The 5,480-nt window shown below is 41.4% G+C and overlaps 1 pseudogene; it reads left to right on the top strand.

The window, feature by feature from the left end:
- The first annotated feature begins 728 nt into the window (after positions 1-728).
- LOC125034991 overlaps positions 729-5,480 on the top strand; it is a 28,028-nt pseudogene continuing 23,276 nt past the window's right edge.

Genomic DNA, 5,480 nt, shown 5'->3' with positions numbered 1-5,480 from the left:
TGTTTTTATACATAATGTGTGTGTGTGTGTGTGTGTGTGTGTGTGTGTGTTGTGTGTGTGTGTGTGTGTGTGTGTGTGTGTGTGTGTTGTGTGTGTTGTGTGTGTGTGTGTGTGTGTGTGTGTGCAAGTATATATATTTATTATATATATATAATATATATATATATATATATATATACACGTATGCATCTATGTATGTATGCACATATATGTATGTGCATATATATACATATACATATATCTATCTATCTATATGTGTGTGTGTGTGTGTGTGTATTCGTGTGTGTGTGTGTGTGTGTGTGTGTGTGTGTGTGTATTCAGGTAGCGGAACTATGTTCACACTATCACGGACAGGATTTAGACAGCCTGTACGCAATGGTCACATACCAGTCCGTTCTAGTATGAATAATAGATGATGTTTTGCCACTGCATATTGTCGGCAAGGATCATTCCGTGTAGCGTGAATAAACAACATTCCAAGTTTTAATGTAATATACTTTTTCATATAAAATAATTACAAATGAACTGAATAAGAAAGAGGAGGAAGTGAAAAATAGATTATCACAAAAGAAGGCATTCAGACGAGTGTTTTAGAATACGTGTATCGTCCACTGGTCTCCATCACGACAGTCGCCTGGAAGTACAAGCGTAGAGTGCACGTTTCGCGCTCATCGTGATCCTTAGTCACACCTTGGTAGTTCTTTGGCGATTATGAGTGTGTGTTTACGATGGCTGCAAGTGCGAGAGATATCTCTACCTCTAAGGTTTGTACTCATATTTTTTTCCAAGTTACATTTGGGTAATTTTCTGGGATGGGTAGAATAACAGATTGCGACGATCTTGGTATCGATGAATTCCTCTCACTTTTTATTACATATTTGTTGGAATTATGCCGTGGTACCCCCCCCCCCCCAAAAAAAAAAAAAAAAAAAAAAAAAAAAAAAAAAAATCTTGGCCGCGATATCAGGGGAGGGTATGAAAGGTACTGGGGAAATTGCGGTGTAAAATATGAATAATATGGACAGAATCAATCAATTTAGTGTCTTATGCAGAGGGCTATGTCCCCGGCGACCCCCCTCCTGAAGGCAGCCGCCCCTCCAACCCCCACGATGGAAAACTAAGAACCCTCCCTGTATTCATGGCAGCAGAGAGCGCACGACCGACGCTCTATCCTGCCATGAGTACGTGGAGATTCGGTAAATTTGGGAAAAGACATCAGCAACGCTTCTGTAAGGTTATGTGAGAGAGGAACCCAAAAGAGGCCACCCGTGAGGCGGGAGGCTTCAGGCTTAGGGGCCAAGGAAAATGAGGGCCCCGTTCGTTCCTCGAAAAAGGGGGTGAAGGGACCGAGCTGAAGGCTCAGAACCCACACGACCTCACAAGCTAATTATCTCCGGAGATGCAGGCCTACCAGGAGCGTGACCAATACGAAGATGCATGATAAAAATACAAAATCTAAAATGAACAAAAAGAACCGCAGAAGGCACTAAAGTAAAACAAATTAATATGTAAAAGACAAGAATGACTAATAATACGCCAGAAGGGCTTAAGAAAAACTGAAAGCATGCCAGATGGGCTTAAAAAACAATAAAAAGAACTAACATCTAAGATAGAGTAAGTAATTGGGTAAAATGAGGGAAAAAGTAAAAGCTCAAGTAAAATACGAGTATAAGGTATGAGCATGAATGAAAGTAACAAGTAAAAGGACAAGATCAAAGTAAGTAAAATCCAGAGAAAGTAAAAAGTTAAAGTCAAAGGAGCACACATGGTTCACAGTATATGTAAAAAAAATAAAATAGCACGTCCAGTATAAATACACCTGGGCAAGTAAAAGGGGCAGTACAACCTTGTTTCGGCATCCACGGTGTAGAATCCAGACAGGTAAATCCAAAGGGTAGTCAAAGCACAGTCAGAGTATCCACTTCGTTTATTTAACGTGAACGTGGGGGTTACATTAACCCCCGCGGACGTCAGCGTAGCACACAAATAGAATGAAACAATAAATAAGAATTGTTATAATAAAATAAAATATACAAAAGATAAAACCAATCACAAAAACAATAAAACGTTAAAAGAAATCATTAAAGAATTGTAATCATGGAAAAAATACGTAAAAGAATCTGCTGCGATTCATTAATAAAACAATCTTAAAATAAATAGCTATCTTTCGCCGTAAAAGAGAAATTAAAATTATGAATAAGTAAAAAGAAATCATTGAAAAATAAAACAGAGCTTAAAATACAAGAGATAAAAAAAAACGTGAAAAAAGATGCAGTCGCAGCAGATGTGGATGTCTGTTATCCACACATCATAATAACGAAGGATTATTTCAAAATGTACAAAAAGGGGTATTAACAAACGTAAAATGCAAGTAAAAAGAAGAGCCAGCGTGGTACAGAAATAAAAAGCGTAAAAATGAGGCTGGCAGAGGGATGTGGTTCGGCTGTGCTCGACTTGCCCTGTGGATTTCGGCAGGATGCTGGGTAGGATAGGGATAGGATGGGAGCAGGGGAGGATAGGATTAAAGGTAGAAGGTAGGACAAACGGGAGAAAGGAATGGAAAAGGGGGAAACTAGCGTAGAAGCAGAAGGAAGTGAAAAAGCGAAGGAACAAGAAGAGGGTGCGAATAAGAGGTGTACGAGGGGAAATGCGGCAGGATACAGGGCAGGATGGGGATAGGATGGAGGCAGGATAGAGTAGGGATAGAGATAAAAGGTAGAACAAGCAAGGAAAACAAGAAGAAGAGGGAGAAGCTAGCGTGGAAGTAGAGACGGAAGAGAAAAAGCGAGGGGACAGGAAGAGGGTGCGGATAAGGGGACGAGAGGGATAGAAGGATCGGAGCAAGGAAGGGGGGGAGGGTAGGTGATGGGTATAGTAGTGGGGGGGGGTTGAAAACCTCATACTTCTCGGGACGGTACTGGATTCGTTCGATTTCTGTTGTGTTAGTTCGGTTGATTCTGCTGTTCGTATCCATCAGAAATGGCTAGAATGTCTTTTCATAACAGAATCGCGGCACTCCCGATACCACTGAATTTGTCTTTTTTTTATTAATGTATTTTGTTTTTCTTTGTTTATAATTTAATCATTACTTGTTTTGAAGCTTGTTTATCGCTCATCAGTTTTCGCTTGCATTCGAGTTAGCCGAAAGAAACCGTTCGGCTGCGCCATGATGCCGAGAAAGTATAGGATTTTGATGGCCTAGCCTATTCTTTTTTCCTAGCCAAGGGATGTGCCCCTGGACCCTTAGGCCTGGCCTATTATTTTTTAGCCAAGGATTGCGCCCCTGGACCCCCGTCCTATCCTATTCTTTCCCTCATCCAGGGGCTAGGGAATTCTCGAACTCTGCAGTAATCACGGGACAGATTAAGTGACAATACTGTCTCATGCAGGGAACTGCAACCCCCCTCCTGGAGAACTTCTGCCCCCAACCCCCGCCCAGGAAAACAGAATCCTCCACGTATTCACGCAGATGAGAGCGCCGGGCAGACTCGGGCGCTCCAACGCTTCGGTCGCACACAGGAGAATTCCCCACGCTGCGCGCGTGCACTACCCATAAATATAGTCACTCCCAAGAAATAAACCTCAGAACATACCTATGCAGAAGAGCGGCCGGGTGAGGGTCGCCAATGTCAATCGTCACTACAGATGGTGGTTTTTGGAGGAATATATTTTTTTATGAGCGGGACCAGAGTTTCCTTATTTATATTAGGGAGTAGGGGAAGCACCAGGGTAGGTACGTGTATATTTTGCAAGGAGCCTGTGTTGGTCGCGCGCCTCAAAAGCCCCCGAAAAAAATATTTTAGGGTCTTTTTTCAATGAATTCTTAGGGGGGTTTATTCAAATTATGTCAATGGACAATTGAACTTCAGCCCTGTTTGGCTCAGCGGTTGGCTTCGACTTACAAAATCTTAGGACAGGAAGCCAACACCTTGTTTTCAATTATTTGGAATTACCAAAGGATAAGAACAGTTTATTGAATAGCCACATCCTGTATGTATTAGATTTTGTAAGGTTGTAAAGTTGTTGCCTGACAACCTAACCGCCTTTCATGATGAAGAGAAATCTCGCCTGATAAAGCATTTAGATGTAGAGTTCTTAAAGATAGAAAACCAGGCCAAGAAATTAAAGAAACTGACAAACCCGAGAGACTTTGAAACATACAAATCAATTTGCAAGGAGAAATTACCCCTTGGACTTGTCTGTGAGTCATCTGTTACAAGTACAGCAGCGACTTTCAGCCTAGTGCCAGCAGTGAGACTAGGCTTTGTACCAGCAGCAAACCTCCATCTGCCAGCAGACCACAGACTACAACTGCAACTTCCCTTTACCTTTGAAAGGTCATGTGTTTCCTGTCTAAGACATGTGCAAGCTTTCAAAGAGATGAATGAAAAGCAAATGGAACTACTCCAAGATAAGCAAAAAATCATAAAGCAAATGACTTGACAAAAACTAAAAGGTAAATATGCCCATCAGACATTAAGAGTGGAGGGACAGATTTATAAACTGAAAAAAAGTAAAGAGAAAGGGGTCTGAGGCTGAACCAGAATATCCACCACGAAGAATGATATCTCACATACTGGAGAGCTCCTAGAAGTTCCTGTTGGACCTATTCAATAGGATCTTAAGGGTGGGCACAGTACCATCATATGGAATAGGCTATAATCATATAACCTGGCAAGGATGGTTCCACACCACGGAATTACAGACCAATTTCTCTTACCACCTGAATCTGCAAGCTGATGGACAAAATGGTAAACTATAGGTTGACATGGCTGCTAGAAAAAGAAAATGTGCTGACTCCATATTAATATGGGTTTATAAAATGAAGATCGACCACAGATGCACTTGTGAGGGTGGAGACTGTTATACTGAATTCTGTCACACAGCAACATCACACGTTAGCAGTATTCTTTGACCTTGAAAATGCTTACAATTCTACTTGGAAGCATGGCATACTCATGAAGCTGTATGACATTGGTTTAAGAGGAGCTTAACCTACTTTCATACAAAGCTTCCTTCCTGACAGGAAGTTTAGAGTGAGGGTGGGGAAACAGTTTCTCTAAATGAGTGTGACCCTGTAGACCATTGCTAAAAATGACATTGTAAGGGTCATTTCAAGTGCTATCTCATGTTATTTGTATGTGGATGACTTCACACTGTACTCTTTAGGAGGAAGCTAACAGGATGTGCAAGGACACATGCAGACTGCAATAAATCAGGTTGTGCAGTGGGCAACATACCATGGGTTAAATTTTTCTTACATTTCCACAAAAAAGGAAGGGTCCATCTTTCCCTCTATTTAGGAGCAAACCCACTGCATTTTGTCAAAGAGGTGAAGTACTTGGGTCTAATTTCTAACTCAAGGCCTACATGAGTGTCTCACATCAAATTGTTAAACTTGAAAGCTACAAAAACGCTCAGTATTTTGCGGGTTCTTTCACACCTATATTGGAATCCAGACCACACAATGCTTCTGCTGC

Source organism: Penaeus chinensis, chromosome 19, assembly GCF_019202785.1.
Source record: "Penaeus chinensis breed Huanghai No. 1 chromosome 19, ASM1920278v2, whole genome shotgun sequence".
Classification (NCBI taxonomy): domain Eukaryota; kingdom Metazoa; phylum Arthropoda; class Malacostraca; order Decapoda; family Penaeidae; genus Penaeus; species Penaeus chinensis.
This window is presented reverse-complemented; position numbering and strand designations above follow the sequence as displayed.